The following is a 26,774-nucleotide window of genomic DNA, read 5'->3' as shown; positions in this document are numbered from 1 at the left end:
TTTGTTCTTCTTACAGACACATTTAGATTATTTTCCACAAGTGCTTGCAACAGAATTTAAGTAAGACTAGCCCATATCTGTTTTTTTTTTTTAATTATAGCTCTGTGTTTTGGGAATCACTCTTGCTGTTTAATGATAAACTACATGTTGCAAGAATTGCAACATCTCGCTTAAGCACATTCTTGAGAAATCTCCACACAAGTTGCCAAACTACTCTCATGGATGCATCTGTCTTTTTCTAACTGAAGATGGCCACTAATGCACCCACTTCAGTCTCACCTTGGAGTCTCTTCTCACTCTTCCACAAGGTCATCTACTGCCATCCCCCAGTTAGACACGTAGTGTCTGTCAAATGGAGTGACTTGAGGAACAGTTTTCTGGGCCTTCCGCAGTCTTTGTTCATACTCTTCTTGTCTGCCTTTCTGTTGTGCATTTTCAGTCCCCATCCTTCAACAGAAAAATCTTTCACTGATTTAACATATATTTAATTCATTCCACTTTGTGTAAGATAAATAACATCCAAGCTATCGTTACTAAAGATAAAAAAGCCTCCTCTTTTTCTCTTCTCTCTCTTCTCTTCTCCCATGGATCTTCAATCTAGTTAGGAGCAAGGGTGTTGGAGACACAGTGCAGAGCATTCCTAGTCTGGTACTTTGTTTCCTTCCAGAGCCTGTGATCTCCCACCCAAGCAAGAGCTTGGAAGATATCTTTATGCTGTTCTTCAGAATGGTTGCATTGCGTGACATTCCCCCGAAGGTAGGAGACTTCATTTTCTCCACATCCATGACTAGCATTTAGGTTTTACTTTTTCTATTATTCTCCCTGGGTGAGATGGTATGTCTTTGAGATTCCAACTTGCATTTCCTTGATAATTAACAGTACTAAGAAATGTTCCAGTATTATTTACCTTAAAAAAAACTTAACTGGGGCTGGAGAGATGGCTCAGCAGTTAAGAACACTGACTGCTCTTCCAGAGATCCTGAGTTCAATTTCCAGCAACCACATGATGGCTCACAACCATCAGCAATAAGAGCCAATGCTCTCTGCTAGTGTGTCTGAAGACAGCCACAGTGTACTCATATACATTAAATAAATAAATAAATGTATTTAAAAAAAACAACTCCCTGTTTTTAAATTGGGTTGGTTTTTTTTAAAGGTGTGAGCCACCACTGTCCGTTTTTTTTTTTTTTTAAAGAAAACATTTTTGATTTCTTTACAGATTTTGGTAGTAACCCTCTGACAGAGGTTTCCCAGGTGTCTTGTGTAGTGAGTCACTCTTACACCCGTTGCAAGCCTCATGGATGAAGATGAAAACATCCGTGAGATGGTCTTGTCACCTCAGACAGAATTTGGGCACTCTAACTACTTCCACTGAGAGAAACACTCTGGAGTGTGACCTTGTCTCCAATTTTAAAAGTATTTTATAAAAGTCGTGAGCTGTCTGGCTTCAGAAGGGTAGGAGAGTTGGCAATATTAGAAGCTTTAGTGGTAACTTTTGACTAGACCTCAAGGTAGGTCTCTCCAAGTGATGATCAGCTCCGTGGCTGGTCCCCAGTGCAGCAGTAGGTAGAGGTAAGGTGGACCCTCAGGAAGCATCAGTGTAACGGCTCTAACTGAGGAAGGAGTTATTGGCGTGCATGGCAAGGCAAACAGAGAGCAACCCTGTCGGAGTAACTGAGGAGCTGGCCAGTTTTGTTGAAGGCTTCAGAGATACTGTTAAGGGGACTGAAAGGTTCAATTTGTCCTCATCATTTCCTGTCATTTGTGGAGCTGAGAACGTCTTCTGCAGTGTTTAAGATGTGTCACGGCAGTGTTTAAAACCATTTCTCCAGTCACTGCAGCCATTATCTTATCCCAGGGACGTGTTTCTTCTCTGCTTCTTGGTGACAATACAGTTCTCATAACCCCTGCATTTTTCAACCTTCTGCAGAATGTCATGCTGGTTCACTATATCACCACCATTAAACTAATAGGATGTGCTGGCCTGGAGTGGGTGGGGTTCATGAGTGGCAGTGGGAGGGATAAACTCAGGAAGTTTCAGAGAACTCTGATAAAAGTAAGGCTTTTAGGAGTTCTGTCATTTAAAAAAAAAAAAAGCCCTGGTCATTAAAAAAGTAAACTTCTGGGGTTGCAAGCTGGTGCTACCATGCTGGAAGTCAGTCTGGTGGTTCCTCAGAAAACTGGGAATGATACTTATAGAGGACCCCGCTATACCACTCCTGGGCATATACCCAGAGGATTCCCCAGCATGTAATAAGGATACATGCTCCACTATGTTCATAGCAGCCCTAGTTATAATAGCCAGAAGGTGGAAAGAACCCAGATGTCCCTCAATGGAGAAATGGATACAGAAAATGTGGTATATATACACAATGGAGTACTATTCAGCCATTAGAAACTATGAATTCATGAAATTCTTAGACAAATGGATGGAACTGGAGAGCATCATCCTAAGTGAGGTAACCCAGTCTCAAAAGAACAGTCATGGTATGGACTCACTGATAAATGGATATTAGCCTAGAAGCTTGGAATACCCAAGACACAATCCACATATCAAATGATGCGAGTGGTCCCCAGTCCTGGTAAAGTTCAATGCAGCAGTGTCAGGGAATACCAGGACAGGGAAGTGGGAAGAAGTGGATTGGGGAACTGGGGGAGGGAAGAGGGCTTATGGGACTTTCGGGGAGTGGGAATCCAGGAAAGGGAAACTCACTTGAAATGTAAATAAAGAATATATCAAATTAAAAAAAAAAAAAGGAAACTTCTTTAGAGGTGGCATGTAGTGTGCTTTGAAGACTTTTCTGACTCATCTCTCATGACCTGAAAGTCATCTATGTTTAAAAGCAGCCTAGGATAAGAAATAACTTTGGTGTAAAGTTAATTTATGAGACTGGAGAGATGCCTCAGAGGTTAAAAGCACTGACTGCTCTTCCAGAGGTCCTGAGTTCAATTCCCAGCAACCACATGGTGGCTCACAACCATCTGTGAAGTGATCTGATGCCCTCTTCTGGTGTTTCTGAGGACAGCTACAGTGTACTCATATACCTAAAATAAATAAATAATTATTTTTTAAAAAAAGATGTTAATTTACTGACCACTGGTTTTGAGATTTTTCAAAATTAGATGCGTGTGTTGAAATGAGTGATGGCACACTCTGCTCTAACATGAGTGACATAGGCAAAGTATGCAGGGAGGGCTGGCTCCACCACGCACCTGCACTCCACCTTTGGTGTGATGTTCTCCAGGCCCTGGCTTTGCTGATGCATAGTCCTGCATCCCTTCAGAGAAATGCTATTAGCAGGCAGGATAGGCAGGACTCTGCCATGCAACTATCTTACCGTCTTACTTCCCAGCGCTGCTGAACCTCTAGACAGTAAAGTCATTATTGCTGGGGTGGAATAGGTTTTATTACCCAGGAAAGAGAGACTGTGCCCCAAGGGCGAGAAGGAAACCAGCTGGAGGCTGGGAGAGCATGTCAGTGCTTCTGTCCCCACTTACAAATACAACATCGCAGAAGCTGTGGTCAACCTCCGCAGGGAGAGGAAGCCTTTGGCTCCCTATGACATCTGTGTGATCTCATTACGAAAGGAACCTGGAAGGACTGGATACCTCTGCTCGAGTTGAGGCAATTTAAAGTGTGTAATGGAGGAGAAGAATAATGAATGTTCAATAGCCTCAGGACGAATTATAACAGCGGGCAATGTGGCTTGTTTGTGACATATGGGATTTAATATAAGGCACAAAATTGTGTATGTAATATAAATGAAAAATTGTTGAACACTTTTCCTTGTTTCTCAGCCCCACTTATTTTTTCCATTTCCTTTTTTCCTCTAATTTTTGAGTTTATAATATAATTACATAATTACTTCTTTCCCTTTCCTCCCTCTAAACCTTTCCATATAGCCCTCCTTGTTCTTTTTCAAATCCATGGCCACTTTTTGCATTAATTGTTGCTATATGCACATATACATATATACATATACACATACACATACATATACACATACATATATACATACATATAACATATACATATATATTCATATATATACATATATATATATGTATATATATATATATATATATAGCCATACACACACTTACACACATGCGCGCGCGCGCGCGCGCGCGCGCGCGCACACACACACACACAGAGAGAGAGAGAGAGAGACTCACATTCATTCTAAATATAACCAGCTCAGTCTATATAATGTTACTTGAATGTATATCTTTAGGATGGACCTCTTGACCTTAGATAACCAATTGGTGTGCTCTTCCCTGGGGAAGACTGTTCCTCCCACTCTCAGCATTCCTTAGTGTCTTTAGTTCTTTGTATAGGCTAAGGCTCCATGGTCTTCTCTCCATCCATTTTGGCATGCATGCTTGCTTTTGTTGTTTTTGTTTGGCTCGTGTTTGGGCAGTCATGTTGGGGAGACTTCCTGGGTGTAGCTTCCGGTGTCACTAGGAGACACAGTCTCACAGGAAACTCCCTGATCCTCTGGCCCTTACAATCTTTCTGTCCCACTCATCTACAGTATTCTTGAACCTTAGCTACAAGTCTTGTTTTTAGATATATTCTCTGTGACTGGGCTCCACAATCCTGAAATCTGATTGGTTGTAGTTTTATGTAATGGTCTCTGTCACAAAGAAAAAAAATTCCCTGATGATGAATGAGTACAGTGCTTTTCTGTGGGTATATGCACAGATATTTAGAATTAGTTAGGGGTTGTGCTGTTTTGGTAAAGTGGTTCTTGCAGGTCATCCTCAGAGGTCCATGACCTCACTAACCTTTGGGAGTTGGTTAAGGTTTCTAGTACCAGGCATATTTTCCTCTTGTTGAGTGGGTGGGTCTGAAATTCAATTACTGAGTTATTGGTTACTTCCAAGTTATATATGCTACTACTGCACCCTTAGGGTAACCAGGCAACACTGCCCATTACTGTGGTTCACAGGGATCATACGTAGCTGGGTAGTCCTGCCAGTTGCTTTCCTCCTTTGGAAACCTGCATAGTGTCTTCTTATACCATGAGACCTAGTCCTCAGGGAGAAGGCATTTAAGTCACTTCCATCTCAGCAGCGTCTGAGCCCTATGCCTGATGTGCACGGTGTCTTAGCAATAAGGACTGTATCTGCTACTTCTTGGGAGCACCTAAGGCCAATAGCCTGTATGTTTTGGGTGTTTCTTGGGCAACCCTGACTAACAATTGGAAAGAGTGTTTCTCATGCCTGGTGTTGAGGTTTTTGTTAGGTGGTCCTTGGCTCTTGGAGAGAGCATGGTCCGCCTAGACAAGGCTATTTCATTTAAAGAATTTGTGTGTATTTATACCCCAGACATATGTATTATAGGGTTTTTATTAGATAAATAGATAAAATAGAATGATTCCTTATTACTTTTTCAGACATCCTTCCTGTTATTTTACCTGGCTTCCTTCTTCTCCTGTATGTAGGTCCTTCTGCTCTCTCATTAGGGATGCCCCTTTTTTTCTTTTTCATTTAATTAATTTATTTATTTTACCATTTTCTCCATCAGATCACTTATACCCAGAGAGTCCCCTCTGTCTCTTTCCCTACCTTTACACCCCAGCACCGCTCCCTGTTTACTTCTCTGGTTTCTGCAGTTTTTCCAGCATGCGTTCTCACCTTAGGATTGGAGCAAGGAGCCTCTGAGGAGAGAGAACATGTCATGCTTAATCTGAGTTACTTCACTAAATATGATCTCTTGTGGTTCTATCCATTCACATGCAAAGTTCATAATTTCATTTATTTTTACAGCTGAAGAGTATGGTATAGTGTATACGTGAAAATTTTTCCTTATCTATTGTCAGTTGTAGGACATTTAGGTTGTTTGCAATCCTAGCTATTATAAATAGAGCGGTGATGAATGAGTGTGGCTGAGGAAGTACCAATGCAACAGGATGCCTAATCCTTTGGTCGTATGCTAAGGCATGCTATGCATGTCATATGGCAGACTTACTGCTTATCTTTTTGAGCGTTCTCCACACTGATTTCCGTATAGTCAGCTCACCTTTATGTTAGCATCGAGGTGGTGGTCCACCAGGGAGCTCTCACTCAATGAGGACTTGCCACAGCTCTGTTACATCTCTGTAGAATGCATCTTGTTCTCTCTTGACCCAGTGTGGCACACTGGGGGACCTACTGACATGGGCGTTAGCCTATTGTCTAGGCTCCACGCTGACTCTATAAAAGTGGCTTCTCGCCTCCTCCTCTCTCTTGCCTTCTTACTCTAGCTCCGTCTTTCCCTCCTGCTCCCCCCCCCACATGCTTATAGCTTTGTCTCTACTCATCTGCTCTCTCTCTCTCTCTCTCTCTCTCTCTCTCTCTCCCCCTCCCTCTCTAACTTTCTGTCTCTCCTACCCTCTTAACTCCCCATTAATACCCTGAATGGGAACTCTCTTTTATACAATTCCATCTTGTGGCTGGTCCCTCTGGGGGAAGGGATGCCTCAGCGTGGGCCCATGGAGGCGCCCCCTCCCCCACACCTGACTACACCTCCCCCAAACATATTCCTTCTCTCTTTATCTTTTTATAAAGCACAACAACAGGTACCGACTCGACTTGTAAGAAAGTCATTACTGTGACTTTGGCTAATGACCCTGGGCTAATGAGTATTGAATCAGGCAAACACAGTGAGTGCCATGCAGCCCCTCTGTCTGGCTAGTTAGAATCCCTGCGGCTATTGCATCTTAGTTTCAAAATGTTCGGAATGTTAAGATGTGAAAAATGATTAGTTATTTACTTACTATTTTAATCCCCTAGAATAGAAAAAAGTGAAAACATAAATTAATTGGTTTATTGTTTTATATCTAGTGCCTAGAAAAGTGGTCATAGCACATGTAGTAAAGAAATGTTGAAAGACAATGAAAGATGAAAGATCATTTTTCCCCATAATAATCTAGGCTCTTGCAGATAAAGGTCCAAGGCTCAAAGTTCTCCTGCAGTCATGGGGCAGCCAAAGTCAACACCGACTGAAGCAACAGGCTTAGTTTCCAGCCAGACTTAAGACCCAAGCACATAGTGCCAAAGCGATCTTGAAGTGTAGGTATTGGTTGATGGACGAGTCTCGCAGTTCACCTGAGTACAAAGGACACAATGAGACCCCTGAAGTGAGTGTTGTTGGGAAAATACAATCAAAACAGCAAATACCCTCCACATCCATAAAATAAATGCCCTTCATCAAAGCTCGGGAGAAAGAAACCAGGCAGTCTGCTGGAGTGAGGGAAAAGACAGAAAGAAATCCGTGCCCATTATTCAACCAGGCAAATGCAAACCATTCCATGCATCCTCTCAAGAAAAGTAGTGATGCGTCCTCAAGTAAGACGACATGAGCTCACACAGAGTTATGCTGTGTTTATGGTCTAGAATGTTTCTGTATTAGCTCAGTGGTTTTTACCTAGAGAAGCCAACTTTCATTTTGAGACAGGAAGCCCTTTTACAGCAAGGCATACAGTGAGATTATGTTATTTCTCCAGAGAAGCTGGGAGGGCTGGCTTCAGGTTTTGTTGAGAAATTTCAAGGAGATAGCTATCAGATGTTTTGAAAAATCATTTCTAAATAATAAAGATAACATGAATCTGACTGTGTTTTATAAACAAGACTTTATGCATTTTGAAGAATCACAGAATGAACTGGCAAGCTTTATGAGGTAAGTATTCTAAGAAAATGCTCGGTGGGGTGAAACTCTTCCCTCATTGGTTTATAAGTTTAAGCTCATGTTATTTGCCCTCATAGTTCAAAAAGGCAAACAGAACATCCTAGCTGAACCGTGGACTTTTCATTGAGCAATCGGACACTAAGCAGAATCCGAATATTTGTCTGCACTGTGTGGCTGGGCCACATCTCTGTTAATCCCTTTAAGAAATATATCAGTTACCAAAGAGCTATTGCATTCATTTTAACATGAAGATGTGTGGTTTCAGTAGGTCATGGGGACAGGCCATATGAAAATAGTGGGTTCTTTCTACTGAGATTCTACATCTAAAATCTTTTCTTAAAAAAAAAAACATGCATTATATGTGCCTATGTCTAGGTATGTAGACATGTGTGGGGTGCTCAAGGAAGCCAGAAGAGGGTGTTTCACTCCTAGAGCTGGGGTTAAGGACAGTTGTAAGCCACTTAATATGGGACCTTAATATGGGGGACCTGAATTCTTGTCCACTATATAAGTACTATAAGTAGTACATGCTCTTATCCACTGAGTTTTCTCTCAGTCCCCATAGTAAGAATCTTAAAATTCAATGAATTTAATTGTTTATATATTTTCTTCTCTACTTTCATTAAAGTGTATTTTGATCCTTCATTATTAGGAATAGACTTTAATATTTACTACTAATGTAGATTTTTGTCAATCTGTGTTACCATAAACAACTCTTCTTGGTCTGACCTGAAAGTTCTGTATGATTTGGTCTTAATACCTCCTCTCTATAAAATACATTATTTAACTCTCTTCTGCTCAAACATCTTAAGCTGCCTCTGAACTTTTATTTTTGGGTCTGCCATTTTCTCCTCTTATTCTCTTTGCATCTCAGTGCCGATCCATTTAATTTGTCTCAAGTTAAACACTCAGTTTGGGGAGGCATTGGATTGGGTAAAGCCATGCTTACATATGTTCTCATAACTCTTACCAGCTCTATCCTTGTACAATTTGAGGTGTGTAATCATTTCCCTAATGTCTTACACTTCTAGACTTCAGATTTCAAGAAAAATTATTGTATGAAATTATACACACAGATTGGAGATAAACAAGAAAGCTGAAGTTATTCCATATAGACTTCAAAGACTGTCCTCTTTACTCCCAAAACACATATTCTTGTTTAAACTTTTATATTGATTCTGATATGTGTATATGTCTGTGTTTGGGTCTGTGCCTGTGAGTCTTGGTGACCATGGAGGCCAAATGAAGGTATCATCTCCCTTGGATCTGGAGTGACAAGGGGTTGTGAGTTGTCCAACATGGGTGCTGGGAACTGAGTCATCTTCCTAGCCCCATATTATTTCTTCATTTTATATACCCTAACTTTACTGAAAACGTACAAGGGCAACACTTTACGGCTTTTTCTTGACACATCCACTGCCAGCCTCACCACACTTGTGCTTTGGGGACACTGGTAAGTGGAGTAAGTAACCTAAGCAGAAGAAGCACTGTGACACCAGGACCATTGGTCTGACCTCTGCTAAACGACTCATGGGCATTGTGGACAAGCTACATACAGCATGGGATGCTTCCTGTCTGGAGTCATAGAGGGGGTGGGCAGAGGGAGACAGTGTGAAATTTCATTTTGATACTCAGAGAAGCATGCAAGGTACATTGTTTATTTATGGACGTTTTCGTTGAACACCTTCAGAACACAATTGTTCAAATCTATTGGAACCTAGGAAATAAAAGCCAGAGGAAAAGAACTACTGTATTCTTCCTAGGAGACATTTTAAAAAACAACTAATTTTTCCCCCAAAGGTTCATAGAATTTTCCCAACTGCATAGTGATCCATGTGAAGAAAGAGCAAGGGTTTGAAGTCATAGAATGGAGAGCGGTGCACAGTTCACTTTCTGCTCATCGGCAGCTCCCCCCGGCTCTGTGAAAGAAGCATGGTGGAATGGACTTAACACCGGATGTCTGACTTTCTAAAATCAGCGTTTTAAAGCCGTCTTGCTGCTTTCTTATGGCCTACTCTAAGATGCTCTTCAAAACCATTAGACTATGTTTATTTTCAAAATAATCATTTGAATGCATCCTATATGAAGATTTATGGCTGTTACATGTTTACCATAAGACATTACGATGGTGTCTTTGTATTCTGACTATGTTGACAACTCCAATGAAAGACCCCTGTCTTAGTCAGGGTTTCTACTTCTGTGCAAACATCGTGACCAAGAAGCAAGTTGGGGAGGAAAAGGTTTATTCAGCTTACACTTCCACATTGCTGTTCATCACCAAAGGAGGTCAGGACTCAAGTAGGTCAGGAAGCAGGAGCTGATGCAGAGGCTGTGGAGGGACGTTACTTACTGGCTTGCTTCCCCTGGCTTGCTTGGCTTGCTCTCTTATAGAACCCTAGACTACCAGCCCAGGACGGTACCACCCACAATGGACCCTCCACCCTTGATCACTAATTGAGAAAATGCCCCACAGCTGGATCTCATGGAGGCATTTCCTCAACTGAAGCTCCTTCCTCTATGGTATCTCCAGCCTGTGTCAAGTTGACACAGAACCAGCCAGTACAACCCCCTTTCATCCACCCTTATTCTGTTACTTCAATCTGATGTGCTGTGACTCATGGGCTGGTTTTGTACTGTTTTAACCCTGAGAAGGTGGCAATGGTGGTATGTGTCAGTGTTGAACCTGTCCAATCTCTGCTTGTTCTCTCACTCAGATAGATTTGGATGCCTTGATAGAGACTGTTTGAGGAAAGTGATACACATTTGAAAAGCACTGAAAAATCTAAATTGCAGCCAAGGCACAGCTAAAGCTTTCCCTGCTCTGGATTATGAGTTCATAGGCATAGGTTGACTTTCAGGGCTTGTCCCTTATTTTATTATTTAAGCCAATGTAGCCCATCTTTTATCTTTTCTTCCGGCAACCAATTATCTTGAAAACACTTGTTTGCATTAGTCCAATGTAGGTGATGCAATTGCTGTTTCTTAATTGCCTTTGGGATTTTTTTTCTGTATAAGTAGGATAAATGAACCATCCATACTGAATGAATGTGTATTGGTAATAGGAGGAAGATTTAATCTATTTTTTATTTTTATTTTTTTAAAGATTTATTTATATATTATATGTAAGTACACTGTAGCTGTATTCAAATACCCCAGAAGAAGAGTGTCAGATCTCATTACGGATGGTTGTGAGCCACCATGTGGTTGCTGGGATTTGAATTCAGGACCTTTGGAAGAGCAGTAAGTGCTCTTACCCACTGAGCCATCTTTCCAGCCCGAGGATTTAATTTATAAAGGATGCATTTCTTGGAGAGGCGGCGGCGGTGGCAGCGGCAGCAGTGCAGCAGTGGCTGGTCCACCTGAACGGCCATCAGCAGTGGAACCAAGGCGAAACAGGGTCCAGTTAGGCCCTGCGCCCACGACCACTGACCTTCGCTGACCAGCCGGGCTGCAAGCAGCTGCGGTTTTGCGGCGCCTTTCGCTGCACGGAAGCCACTTCAGAACTCGGCCTCCCGCCAGTCAGGAGAGGCTCATCTCCATCTTGGTTTCCGACTCCAGACAGATCGGACAGACTGAGGTACACAAACATAATCCGAGGCCAACACAGCGGGGGTCTGAGCCCGACGGGCATTGGCCTGCACCCAGGCCCTGGGCTGTTGGGGGGGGGGGGGGCATCAGGGTGCCAACCCAGCCAGGAGGTTTTTTGCCCTGGCCTGCGCGCGCGCCGCCATTTTGCCTACAGGACGACAGAGAGCTCTGGCGGGCAGAGCCGTAACAGGCATAGCCTGAGGCTAACAAAGCAGGGGTCTAGGCCCCAAAAAGCCCAGGACTGACACCAAGAACTGGGCGGCCTGGTGGGCCATCTGTGTGTAAACCTGCCCAGGAGGTTGTTAGCACAGCAGACTCTCCCAGCGCTTTCGGGGAGCGCGAGCACCACGCCCGCCATCCTGGTCACCTAGCAGACATAATTAACAGTCATAGCCCTAGGGGAACTTTGCTTGGACCTTGGCCTCCCAGGCTTTTGCCTGGACGCAGGGCCTGGGCGGCCAGGCTAACCTTGTGTGCGCCAGCCCGGTTGGGGGATCCGCTGCCCAGCGGAGTGAGCAGAACACAGGGGAGAGAGATGCAAATATCAACAACAGAATACAAGAGATAGAAGAAAGAATCTCAGATGCTGAAGATTCTATAGAAACCATGGACTCAACAGTTAAAGAAAATGCAAAATGCAAAAAGCTTGTAACCCAAAATATCCAGGAAATCCAGGACACAATGAGAAGACCAAACCTAAGGATTATAGGCATAGATGAGAATGAAGATTTACAACTTAAAGGGCCAGCAAATATCTTCAATAAAATTATGGAAGAAAACTTCCTTAACCTAAAGAGAGAGATGCCCATGAATATACAAGAAGCCTACAGAACTCCAAACAGACTGGACCAGAACAGAAATACTTCTCGTCACATAATAATCAAAACACCAAATGTTCTAAACAAAGAAAGAATATTAAAGGCAGTAAGAGAAAAAGGCCAAGTAACATATAAAGGAAGACCTATCAGAATCACAGAAGACTTTTCACCTGAGACTATGAAGGCTAGAAGGTCCTGGGCAGATCTCATGCAGACTCTAAGAGAACACAAATGCCAACCAAAACTACTATATCCAGCAAAACTCTCAATCACCATAGATGGAGAAACTAAGATATTTCATGACAAAACCAAGTTTATCCAATATCTATCCACAAACCCAGCCCTACAAAGGATAATAGGAGGACAACACCAATACAAGGAGGGAAACTTCACCCTGGAAAAAGCAAGATAGTAACCTTTCATCAAACCCAAAAGAAGTTAAGCAATCAAATTTAAAAAATAACGTCAAAAATGATAGGAAGTAACAATCACTATTCCTTAATATCTCTTAACATCAATGGACTTAATGCCCCAATAAAAAGACACAGACTAACTGACTGGATACGTAAACAGGACCCTACATTTTGCTGCTTACAGGAAACACACCTCAGGGTCAAAGACAAACACTACCTTAGAGTAAAAGGCTGGAAGACAATTTTACAAGCAAATGGTCTCAGGAAACAAGCTGGAGTAGCCATTTTAATATCAGATAAAATTGACTTTCAACCCAAAGTCATCAAAAGAGACTCTGAGGGACACTTCTTGCTGGTCAAAGGAAAAATACAAAAAGAAGAACTGTCAATCCTGAACATCTATGCTCCAAATGCAAGGGCACCCTCTTTCGTAAAAGAAACTTTATTAAAACTCAAAGCACACATTGCACCTAACACAATAATTGTGGGTGACTTCAACACTGCACATTCCTCAATGGACCGGTCAGCAAAACAGAAACTAAACAGGGACACAATGAAACTAATTGAAGCTTTGGACCAATTAGATTTAATAGATATATATAGAACATTCTATCCTAAAACAAAAGAATATACCTTTTTCTCAGCACCTCATGGTACCTTCTCCAAAATCGACCATATAATTAATTGGTCACAAGACAGACCTCAACAAATATAAGAAGATCAAACTAATCCCATGCCTCCTATCAGATCACTATGGAGTAAAAGTGGTCTTCAATAGCAACAAAAACAACAGAAAACCCACATACACGTGGAAACTGAACAATATTCTACTCAATGATACCTTGGTCAAGGAAGAAATAAAGAAAGAAATTAAAGACTTTTTAGAACACAATGAAAATGAAAACACAACATACCCAAATCTATGGGACACAATGAAAGCAGTGCTAAGAGGAAAACTCATAGCCCTGAGTGCCTCCAAAAAGAAAATGGAGAGAGCATACATTACCAGCTTAATGACACACCTGAAAGCCCTGGAACAAAAAGAAGCTATTTCGCCCAGGAGGAGTAGAAGGCAGGAAATCATCAAACTCAGGGCCGAAATCAATCAAGTAGAAACAGAGAACCATACAAAAAATCAACAAAACCAGGAGCTGGTTCTTTGAGAAAATCAACAAGATAGATGAACCCTTAGCCAGACTGACCAAAGGGCACAGAGAAAGTATCCAAATTAACAAACTTAGAAATGAAAAGGGAGATATAACAATGGAAACTGAGGAAATCCAAAAAATCATCAGATCCTACTACAAGAGACTGTACTCAACACAACTGGAGAATCTGGAGGAAATGCACAATTTCCTTGACAGATACCAAATACCAAAATTAAATCAGGACCAACTAGACCATCTAAACAGTCCCATAATGCCTAAAGAAATAGGAGTCATAGAAAGTCTTCCAACCAAAAAAAGCACAGGACCAGATGGTTTCAGTGCAGAATTCTATCAGACCTTCAAAGAAGAGTTAACACCAATACTCTTCAAACTATTCCACAAAATAGAAACAGAAGGAACACTACCCAATTCCTTCTACGAAGCCACAATTACGCTGATACCAAAGCCACACAAAGATCCAACAAAGAAAGAGAACTTCAGACCAATTTCCCTTATGAACATCGATGCAAAAATACTCAATAAAATTCTTGCCAACCGAATCCAAGAACACATCAAAACGATCATCCACCATGATCAAGTAAGCTTTATCCCGGGAATGCAGGGTTGGTTCAATATACGGAAATCCATCAATGCAATCCACTACATAAACAAACTCAAAGAACAAAACCACATGGTCATTTCATTGGATGCTGAAAAAGCATTTGACAAAATTCAGCATCTTTTCATGCTTAAAGTCTTGGAGAGAACAGGAATTCAAGGCCCATACCTAAACATAATAAAAGCAGTATACAGCAAACTGGTAGCCAGCATCAAACTAAATGGAGAGAAACTTGAAGCAATCCCACTGAAATCAGGGACCAGACAAGGCTGCCCCCTTTCTCCTTATCTTTTCAATATTGTACTTGAGGTACTAGCTCGGGCAATTCAACAACATAAGGAGGTCAAAGGGATACAAATTGGAAAGGAAGAAGTCAAACTATCATTATTTGCAGACGACATGATAGTCTACCTAAGTGACCCAAAAAACTCCACTAGAGAGCTCCTACAGCTGATAAACAACTTCAGCAAAGTGGCAGGTTATAAAATCAACACAAGCAAATCAGTGGCCTTCCTATACTCAAATGATAAGCAGGCTGAGAAAGAAATTAGGGAAATGACCCCCTTCACAATAGCCACAAACAGTATAAAGTATCTTGGGGTGACTCTTACCAAACATGTGAAAGCTCTGTATGACAAGAACTTCAAGACTCTGAAGAAGGAAATGGAAGAAGACTTCAAAAAAATGGGAAAACCTCCCATGCTCATGGATCGGTAGAATCAATATAGTTAAAATGGCCATTTTGCCGAAGGCAATATACAGATTCAATGCAATACCCATCAAAATCCCAACTCAATTCTTCATAGAGTTAGAAAGAGCAATTATCAAATTCATCTGGAACAACAAAAAACCCAGGATAGCTAAAACTATTCTCAGCAACAAAAGAAAATCTGGGGGAATTAGTATCCCTGACCTCAAGCAATACTACAGAGCAACAGTGTTAAAAACTGCATGGTATTGGTATAGTGACAGGCAGGAGGATCAATGGAACAGGATTGAAGATCCAGAAATGAACCCACACACCTATGGCCACTTGATCCTCGACAAAGAGGCTGAAAACATCCAATGGAAAAAAGATAGCCTTTTCAACAAATGGTGCTGGTTCAACTGGAGGTCAGCATGCAGAAGAATGCGAATTGATCCATCCTTGTCTCCTTGTACTAAGCTCAAATCCAAATGGATCAAGAACCTCCACATAAAGCCAGACACTCTGAAGCTAATAGAAATGAAACCGGGAAGACCGTTGAGGACATCGGTACAAGGAGAAAGTTTCTGAACAGAACACCAATAGCGTATGCTCTAAGAGCAAGAATTAACAAATGGGACCTTATAAAATTAAAAAGTTTCTGTAAGGCAAAGGACACCATCAAGAGGACAAATTGGCAACCAACAAATTGGGAAAAGATCTTCACCAATCCTACATCAGATAGAGGGCTAATATCCAATATATATAAAGAACTCAAGAAGTTAGACTCCAGAGAGCCGAACAACCCTATTAAAAAATGGGGTACAGAATTAAACAAAGAATTCTCACCTGAAGAACTTCGGATGGCGGAGAAGCATCTTAAAAAATGCTCAACTTCATTAGTCATTAGGGAAATGCAAATCAAAACAACCCTAAGATTTCATCTTACACCAGTCAGAATGGCTAAGATTAAAAATTCAGGAGACAGCAGGTGTTGGAGAGGGTGTGGAGAAAGAGGAACACTCCTCCACTGCTGGTGGGGTTGCAAATTGGTACAACCACTCTGGAAAGCAGTCTGGCGGTTCCTCCGAAAACTGGGCACCTCACTTCCAGAAGATCCTGCTATACCACTCCTGGGCATATACCCAGAGGATTCCCCACCATGTAATAAGGATACATGCTCTACTATGTTCATAGCAGCCCTATTTGTAATTGCCAGATGCTGGAAAGAACCCAGGTATCCCTCAACAGAAGAGTGGATGCAAAAAATTTGGTATATCTACACAATGGAGTACTATTCAGCCATTAGAAACAATGAATTCATGAAATTCTTAGGCAAATGGATGGAGCTAGAGAACATCATACTAAGTGAGGTAACCCAGACTCAAAAGGTGAATCATGGTATGCACTCACTAATAAGTGGATAATAACCTAGAAAACTGGAATACCCAAAACATAATCCACACATCAAATGAGGTACAAGAAGAAAGGAGGAGTGGCCCCTGGTTCTGGAAAGACTCAGTGAAGAATTATTCGGCAAAAACAGGACGGGGAAGTGGGAAGGGGTGGGTGGGAGGACAGGGGAAGAGAAGGGGGCTTACGGGACTTTCAGGGAGTGGGGGGCTAGAAAAGTGGAAATCATTTGAAATGTAAATAAATCATATCGAATTAAAAAAAATTTAAAAAAAAAAGGATGCATTTCTTCTGTGTAAACCTTTCTGCTAAGAAAGGTATTTCTTTCTGGGTATCTGATTTATCTTTTGTGCCTGTAGCTTTTAAATCATCTTATATTGGAATGATGTTTCTAGGCTTTAATTTTTTTTTGTGTGTGTGTGTGTATTATATATATATATATATATATATATATATATATATATATATATATATATCATACATATAAACATATATGTGCATATTCCAGAAAAGTGAATGTTCATCAATCAAGTTTATCTTCCATACAAAATTTATTTTTACTTTTGAATAATTTAACTATAATTTACATACTTAAATATTTCCTCTGTTTTCATAACATATTTTATCAGAAATATAAAATGACATGCACACAGACTTACACACATACTGCTACTAAAAGAATAGTTACTGTAACCATTGTCAACAATGACTTTGGGGTAACAAAAAGTGTGTGTAGCAAAGCTTTTTACTAGACTTGCTATCAGAGATTCCAATTTAGAAAATCTATGTTTGCAGAAGATGTTAGAGATCTATATTTTTTTAAACATGAAATATCCTGGTCTGGCTAGGATTTGAAAGCACCATGACATCTCAAAACCTAAGGTTTTTAGCTATGTAAAGAGCAGGGTTTCATGAGATCCCTGTGGGAATATGTGTGGTTTTGGTTCTGTTCACTCCCAAGGAATTCTGCAAAGATTTGGAGACACAGCTGCAAAGATCCTTCATTATGATAACAGAATTTTTCTTAACAAACTTGTCTAATGATGATAATGAAGGAAATTGCTTTAGAACATATTTCTGCCCCTTGTGGAATCTCTATGTTGAATGCCCTAGTGGCTTTAGATTGTTGTTGTTTTCACATCAGAAGAGTTTTTGTTTTTGTTTTTTTTTTAATTATGTGCCTTGAGGCAAGTACCTAGTGGATGCCTTGTCCTCTAACATGACAGAAAGAGACACGGATGATTTCTTGTTGTAATAACTGTATTTTTCAATACCAAAAACCATGTATGGCTCCTGGAAGGAACAGAAGATAATTTGGGAACATTAAGGCTTCTGCAGATCTGGATAATACTTAGAATCTAACCTGAAGGATTGGCACAAGGTGATGGATGCCTGAAGCAGATATAACCTTTTGCTCCCCAGGCAGGTCAGCCTTGTCAGTGATGAAGCCACCAGTGTCCACACTGGCAGATGACTGAGGCTTTCAAAGGGCTCAAATCATTCTATTATTTGAGTTCTTTTGATTATTTTTTTCCTCCTGATATTATTGTGGGGGGAACAAGACAGCTACCCAGCATCTAGCAGAGTTCTATTGAGTGATTTTTTTTTCCTCAGTACTGTATCTTCAGATTGTCCTAGCTTCATGCCATGGCTATCAATATGCCATCTTCTCCTGGCATTTGAGACACCGTTTTCAGAGGATGTAGGCAGATTTTAATAAAACGTGAGGCTCACTTCTGAGTCTCAATGTCTAGTCGGATTTACCCGAATGGTGGCTCAGGTTTCTCATTCATAAAATGGGGAGAAAAATAGCTGCCTGGATTGGTTTTTAAGATTTGATTGAAAAGCATTTGAAATTAAATAATATTTGCTAATTAAATAATTAAATAGTGATTTATTATGTGCATGAGAAATATGCTTAAGTAATTATGGGTGGTACAATGGTAGTAATTTCTATTGATATTTTTATTTTATAAATTTAAGAGATGATAATATATCTGAAATGAATACTTCTAGAAGCTAAATCCCTTTTCTCTTATTGGAGGACTCTAATTGCTATCTTTTATTAGATAAACATCAGGTTCATTCCTTGCCTAAGGAAATAAGTACAGAAACACAAATTCCATGAGCAAATTCTTACTGATTTTTTTTTTTTTTGGCTCCAGGGTTTTAGAAATCTAATTAATGAATCATTATGGGTTGAATTATTTCTCCACATGCATATTTTGAAGCTCTGACTTCCAGTGCAGTCGTATTTTGAGATGGAGCCTTTGGGAGACAGACTTAGGAGTCATGGGTGTGAGAGCACGCATGGATTGGGTGTTTTAGATGAAGGCATATTTCAGTTCTTGTCAGCTTTCTCTATCATTACAAGGACACGGCAAAAAGGTAGCCATTGCTGAGATGTAAGACAGGTCAGAATCTTGCCTTGCCTACTCTGTCACCTCAGCCTTCTAAACTCCCCAAGGTGAGAGATAGATGTCTGAGAACTCTCTTCAGTCTTTGCTGTTTTGTCATGGCAGTCCGAGCAATGTCAGGCCCACACTGATAAGCAAACTTGATTAAACTATTTCATTCTAATTCATTTCAAACCTGATTAACATAAGCTGGTCATTTTTTATACTTACATATTTGTAAAGAACTAGTAAATAAGAGGGTGAAGTTTTTAATGAATTTTAATTAAAATATAATCACTTTCAATTTCCCTTTCCCTTTCCTCCATCCAAACCCTCTCTTTAATGTATATGTATAATAACTAGCAAAATTTATAATGAATTGTCTTACTCACAGTTTCTATTCCTGCACAACATCATGACCAAGAAGCAAATTGGGGAGGAAAGGGTTTATTTAGCTTACAGTTCTGCATTGCTGTTCATCACAAAGGAAGTCAGGACTGGAACTCAAGCAGGTCAGGAAGCAGGAGCTGATGCAGAGGCCATGGAGGGATGTCCCTTACTGGCTTGTTTCCCCTGGCTTGCTCAGTCTGCTCTCTTCTGAAACCCAAGAATACAAGCCCAGGGATGGTACCACCCACAAGGGGCCCTCCCCCCTTGATCACTAATTGAGAAAATGTCCCACAGCTGGATCTCATGGAGGCACTTCCCCAACTGAAGCTCCTTTCTCTGTGATAACTCCAGCCTGTGTCAAGTTGACACACAAAACCAGCCAGTACATGAATATAATTGCAATTAAAAAGGGGAATTTTTTGTTGAGATAAGATAGCTGCTTACAGTACAAATACTTTTAAGTCCTCCAGATTAAATTAAATCAAAAAAAAAAAAAGCTCAGTATTTCTTATGCATTATTGATCACGAGACAATTGTGGGGTCATCTGAACGTTGTTTTTAGGCTGGCTGGATTATAGGTTCTGTCTAAAGAGAGGATCTGCATAGTTTATAGTGAATGTACACGTATTTGGTTCCTGGTCATACGGGAAACTACAGGATGCTGCAGATGAAAGGCAGGTATGAAGGAAAGTTAGCCACAGCTCTTTTGAAAATCCCACCCTTAAGCTGAAATCAAATGAATCGGTTTTGAAATAGAATGTAGGAAAAATGTAAGGAAACTTTTCATACGCTCCTACTCCCAAAGTAGCACCTGTGTGCGCCAAGCACTGCCCTCTTGCTATTGGTTGGATGGAGCTAGGAATCATCCCCAAAGCCAATCACTCCACTTAATCTCTGGTCCCACCAGTCTCTGCTGTCTCACAGTACTCTGTCCTTATTAATACCTGAAATAAACCCATAAGCTCCACCCACCCAAGGATTGGTTAGCTTCTGGGAATGCTGGGAGTTATAGTTCTTAAACATTAGCAAGGAAGCCTCAGGAAGAACTCTGGTGGCCTATGTGTTTGTCCTTTAAGGGAGGCCTCTCAGCGGGAATTCAAGGGAGTTTGGTCCTGACCAAAGTCCATCTTGGCCAGTATTTAATGTTTAATAAAACTTGTTTCAAATTTGTCTCAAAATGTGGAACTGATTTTTCTCCTGCGAATCTCAGGATTAACACATCTCTAAAACGTCTGTCTCTACTGCATTGTTCCACTACATAGAATCGTTTTCATCTTTTAAACGACACCTGTCTCGGTTTATACCGTGTTTTAGTAAAGGTTTCATCTTTCCCCCTTCACCAGGCCTCTGGGCTGTTCTTTCTTTCCATTCTCTCCTGTGCAGAGCTGTGCAGTACTGCACCTTAAAGATGGCGCCCGTTTCTGCCTTCTCCTGTGCCACAGAGAGTGTTCTCTGTGGTAAACAACTCCTAATTTGGTTGTGGCTGTTGATCTACGGTTGTTTCCCCATATGTGGACCTATCTGCTTGCGCCACGTGGCTCACATGGGTTGGCTGCCTAGGGGGTTCTTAAGCTTTGCATGGGTGTTTCCCGGGGTCAGAAGTCAGATGTCAGAAGAAGTCAGAAGAAGTCAGAAGTCAGAAGATTGTTCAAGGTTCCTGAATAAACTGCTTAAGGAAGAGTTCCTGCGTTGTGTCTTTCCTCGCTGGTCGACACTCTCCTTTCTTCCCCTCATTGTCTGCATCCTCTCCTAGCTGCAGTCACACATAAAGGCTCTGATGTGTATCAGGGCACTGATAATGCAGACCTGTCAAAGGCTCTGGCTCCTTGTTTGATAAGGGTATCCATCCATCACCAGTCATGGTGGGTATTTTATCTTTACAGCAGGACAGGAGCCATGCTGCTTTCTTGGCTTTATGCTTTTGGAAAAGAAACATGTCAATATTCTTGCTCTATTAATATTGTAAACATAAAAATAAGGTATAAAGTTTTAGGGCTTGAAGCTTCCAGTCTCTGAACATTAGGACATCCTCTCTACAATACGTTGGCTTAGTCTCCAGATCTTGGAGTGATATTTTCAAGGAGATTTTTGACTTTAAAACAATGGAATAGATAAAAAGGCTTCATGCAGCAGAGGAATCAGATTGGTTCTTTGTGGCTGTTTTTAAGTTTCTGCTTTATCATAGCTGGGTTTTGTTGTGGACTGCTTCCCTGTGGTACCAGGGGAAGAGAAAACCTACTCTCTGCCTCGCTTTTGAGATTTATTTTTCCCTGTCATTTCTGTGCTTTCGAGGGGACGCTCTGAAATTACCATAGAGTAAACAAAGCAAAATAAGGCCCATAAATCTTTGAAATCTGTGATACTACAAATTATAAAGTGAGTTTCTGTAAAGTGGACTGTCCGATGTGTGCATTTACAGTCCCCCTGTGAGCTTACGCTCTCACCCTGGGGTCTGTTAGCAATCTTCCTTTATTTGTCAGCAGCATTTGGTGCATGCGCATGCGCGCACACACACACACACACACACACTATATATATATATATATATATATATATATATATATATATATATATATATATATATACATCTTCTTTTTTGGCCTATTCTTAAGTTAACTGCCATCCCACCTCCCTACCATTCTTCCTGCTTCCCCATCTGGCGCCACATCTGGCTTCGCAGCCCCACCCACCAGCATGGCGTGCTCGCTGACAAGAATGGCTTTTATCTTCCTGACTTGGAGACACCACGACACACACCTAAGCTTTTCAGTCTACTTGCTCTCTGGGCTTTCACCCTTCCCAGTGCTTGAGAACTGAGGACAACCCAGCACCTTACCGTCACTTTCACCACCTGCATGTAGTCTCTCATCTGAGTTTCCCAAACCACGTGTCAGCCTTGGAAGAACCTCATCATGGAAATGTATGCCGTCCTCCCTCAAACATGATTCCTTTGAGTGTGGGACAAATGCATTTTCTATTCCCCCCCCCCATTTTTCTCTCCTACCCCACAACTAGCTCATGAGAAAGTTCTGTCAACTGTGCCTTCTTCATGCATTGGAACTATATATCTGGGCACAAATGATATGATAGCACCTTTTCCATCGAAACCATCCTTCAAACCAAAAGCAACTTCAGTGTTCAGTTGTACTCTGCCTCTTAAGAGACCCAGTTAGTCTCCCTGTCTCTTTGCTGACTAGTTTCCTTTAATATTTATTTATTTATTTACTTATTGGTTTTCTCTGTGTAGCCCTGGGTGTCCTGGAACTCACTCTGTAGACCAGGCTGGCTTTGAACTCAGAAATCCGCCTGCCTCTGCCTCCCAAGTGCTGGGATTAAAGGCATGCGCCATCACCGCCTGGCTTGCTGCCTAGTTTCTTATCAAAGTTTCCTTTCTAGGATCATGTTAACAATTGCACTGACTCCTTCTGCAGGATAAACTGGATTCCATCATTTCTCTGCTCAAGGCCTTTCTCTGGACTCCTGTACCACTCAGAATAAAACTGTAAGTCCTTCATAAACTCCACTCTATCCCAGCCCCCACCCCAGCATCCCCACCCTTCTACTCCCCTCTCCTCATCTCCACCATCTCCTTTTCTGTCACCCTTTAGCTCTGCTCCAGACAAGTTTTTCTGTTTATTTTGTTTTCTGCAGGCTGTGCACACATAGGCCTCAGAGTCATTTCACCAGCTGCTTTGTCTCTCCGCGGCTCTAGATTCACTACATATCATTCAGGTCTCCACTAGCATGTGACCCACTCATCATTAGTAAATCACAACTCTTACTCTTAGTCTGCATTCTGTTTCTTCTTAGGGTTCCCACCACCTGGCAAACTCCCTATGTGCCTGCCTAGTTATTACTCCCCTCTCTAGTGTAGAAATGTAAGCTACATTATACAGCAAAGATTTTCTCTACTTTATTCATGATAACGTTAGCATCTTGAACAGAACTTGACCCCTTTTTGAGGAGTATGGTGTTAAATGGATATATCTTAAAGAATTCCAAATATGCTAGTCTTTTTTCATTATCATAATAAAAAACATCTTAGGAAAGTTACACACAAATAGGTTCATTTAGCATACAGCTTTGGAGGCTGACAGTCAAAACTGAGTAGTACAATGGAGTACTACTCAGCTATTAAAAACAATGAATTCATGAAACTCTTAGGCAAATGGATGGAACTAGAAAATATCATCCTGAGTGAGGTAACCCAGTCACAAAAGAACACATATGGTATGCACTCACTGATAAGTGGATATTAGCCCAGAAGCTTGGAATACCTAAGATACAATATACAGACCAAACAAAGATCAAGAAGAAGGAAGACCAAAGTATGCATACTTTGGTCTGTCTTAGAAGGGGAACCAAAATACCCATGGGAGAGGAGATACAGAGACAAAGTGTGGAGTAGAGACTGAAGGAAAGACCATCCAAAGACTGACCCACCTGGGGATGGTGTCACAGTCATCAAACCCAGACGCTATTGTGGATGCCAACAAGCACTTGCTGACAGGAGCCTGATATAGCTGTCTCCTGAGAGGCTCTGCTAATACCTGACAAAGACAGAGGTGGGTGGTCTCAGCCAATCATTGAACTAAGCACAGGGTCCCCAATGGAGGAGCTAGAGAAAGGACCCAAGGAGCTGAAGGAGCTGTCAGCCCCATAGGAGGAACAACAATATGAACTAACCAGTACCCCCAGAGCTCCCAGGGACTAAACCACCAACCAAAGAGTATACCTGGAAGGACCCACGGCTCCAGCCGCATATATAGCAGAGGATGGTCTTGTTAGATATCAAAGGGAGAAGAGGCCCTTGGACCTGTGAAGGCTCGATGCCCCAGTATAGGGGAATGTAATGACAGGGAAGCAGGAGTGGGTGGGTTGGTGAGCAGGGGGAGGGGGATGGGATGGGGTTTTGGGAGAGGAAACCAGGAAAAAGGGGATAACATTTGAAATGTAAATAAAGAAAATATCTAATAAAAATAAAAGAAAAAGTGTGACCAGCAGGGAAGGATCAACTCCCAGGCAGAGGAGAGGGCACACCAGCCTCTCGCTGAGATAAAGTCACTGACTCGAGTAACTAAAGACAATAATGGGATTGTTTTTAAGAGTTTCGGTCCATGGTCATTCCAGTCAAAGTTTCTGGCCCTGTGGTGAATCTGTGTAACAAGGCAACGAGGGGAAAACTGCCCACCTCATAGAAGTCCAGGGGTGGGCAAGGGATGGGTGAGAAAAGAAAAGATAGAGATGGAGACAGGGAGGCCATCGACACAATAGACTTTCAAAGCCAAGCTCCCACCCACAGTGACCTATTTCTGGAAACCAGTAACTGTATCCTAGAAGCTCATCCAACTATTAACTCATAGCTCATAACGGGATTAATGTATCAGTGAACTTAGTACCCTCCTGATTGAACTGAGCATCTCTCAATAGTACTACCTTCTGGGGACCAAGCCTTTGCCATAAGCCTCTGTGCCTGTGTGTGTGTGTGTGTGTCTGTGTGTGTGTGTGAAAGAGCCTCGTTCTTCCTTTTATAACAACCTTGCCCTGTAAATGAACTTGGGAATCCCATGATAACTACCTCAGTTGTAAAAGTGCAAGAACCAATTATTAGGCCTAACTTCTTGAAGATTCCACTATGTTCCCATATAAACATCATAGAGATAAGCATATATATAAAACAACATATCATGAATTTTAGGGGTAGTGGGAAGGGACATAGATGGAGTTGGAGGAGTGAGATGGGTGGGGAGGTAGAAATGATATAAATACAGTTCTCATATATGAAATTTCCCCTGAAATAGTACATTTTAAGCAACAAAAAGAAATCCAAAATAAAGAAATGCATACTAACAATTCTACTTACATTAAATTTTAAAAGTATGCAGACATAACTAAGAATGTGGGTCATGTTTAAATTTTGGAATTCTGTGACTAGGCATTAGTTTTTTTGAGAGCTTCACTGATATTCCAGTTCCTGGAGAGAGGACATTTGCTTACCAGGGTATATCAGTTTTATCAACATATCTGTGTGATTTATATACTCCCCTGCACAGAGATTTCAATAAGAATTTCAAAAAAGATTTTTTTTTGGATTTGTCAGCTAAACAAAGTGTAAATGTTATTTGCATATGTCTGAACTTGAGCGCTTTGGGTTATTTTCTTCTCTATATTGTTAAGAAATTATTCTTCAAGGCATTTTACTTTTATCAGATACACCAAGCATAATTTCTGAGTCAGAGAGAGACATTCTGAGAAAAGCAGGACTAGTTAAAAGAATGTGGTTAACACAGAATTTCAGAGCAAGAGTGGATACTTGATATATATTATGGAGCAGATGATCATCCATAATTCATAAAATGACAAAACCATCTATCTCATTTTAAGGGAACAGGGTGACAGTCTTCTTGAGATTGCTTCCTGATGTTTAGGGGAGATGGCACCTTTTGGGGTTTCTAAGGAAACTGGGATACTGGCCAAATCCTGGACGAATTAGCCACATCATTTGTTGTCCAGAAGTAGCTGTATCATTTGTTGTCCAGTGTCTGTGTGATAGGAAAGGGCAGGGCTTAATTGAAATCTTGACTGTATCATTTTGCATGGCTGCGTGAACCAAGGTGAATATGGGGTCAGCATCTCCCCAACCTCCTGCAAGGCTGTTCTGGAAGCAAGTCTCCTGAGAGGAAACAGCATCAAAGCAATCTGAGACAGGATTAGGCTTCCCAGCACCCCCTGAGAATGAATCCTGTTAGCCCTGCTTTCTTGGTTTTTTTCTTGTTTTATGTGAACATATAAGTTTTCACCAGAATATTCTATATTCACAGTGTATAGAGCTTGCGAAGTGCACAGCTCAGTTAAATTTTTGTTCTTTGTTTGAGCAGGTGAAAGACATCTGTCTTTCTTCAGCTAGTTTAGACTGTAACCAAAATTGCAATATAAATTTTTATCTATGCCATTTGAAAGAACGGCATGATGAGTCTGTACTCTGGAGTCAACAAGAATGTTGTAAAATGTATAGCTGGTTCTGGCTGGAGACATATCCCAGTCAGATTCAGAGTTGTCCTAATAGAGGGCTAGCATTATACATTACCCATTGTCCTTTAAAATTTGCCCCCTCCTGTATATAGTCAAGATATTCAGGAAGTCTGTCGCTCTCAAATCTGATCCTTATTATTTGGATGAAATCCAAAGCATTTTCTCCAACTCTGTTGACAAAAACACAAAGCCTCTCTCCCAACATAACATACATTTTATACAATAGTTAGAAGTCATTATAAGTATAGACTGATCCAATCTATGTCCATTTTTATCTTGATCTGCTCCATTTAGACCTCTCTCGAAGAGGATGTACAATATCATCATTACCATTGAACATATAACCATTTTCATGTTGGTAAATCCAAAGAAGACTGTATGGAGTCCAAATATCCTCCTCTGCAGTGCCATATATTTATTATTTACTGGGACAGAGTTTCTCTATGTAGCCTGCGATGACTTGGATTTGCTCTGTAGATCAGGCTAGTCTTGAATTCACAAGGAACCTATCTGTCTCTGTTTTTGTTTCTTTTAGCAAATCTTACCAGTGTGTGCCTTCACAACCAACTCAAGCATATTTTTAAGTATACTGTGCCTGTT

Source organism: Apodemus sylvaticus, chromosome 11 (assembly GCF_947179515.1).
Source record: "Apodemus sylvaticus chromosome 11, mApoSyl1.1, whole genome shotgun sequence".
Classification (NCBI taxonomy): domain Eukaryota; kingdom Metazoa; phylum Chordata; class Mammalia; order Rodentia; family Muridae; genus Apodemus; species Apodemus sylvaticus.
Note: the sequence above shows the minus strand (reverse complement) of the source record.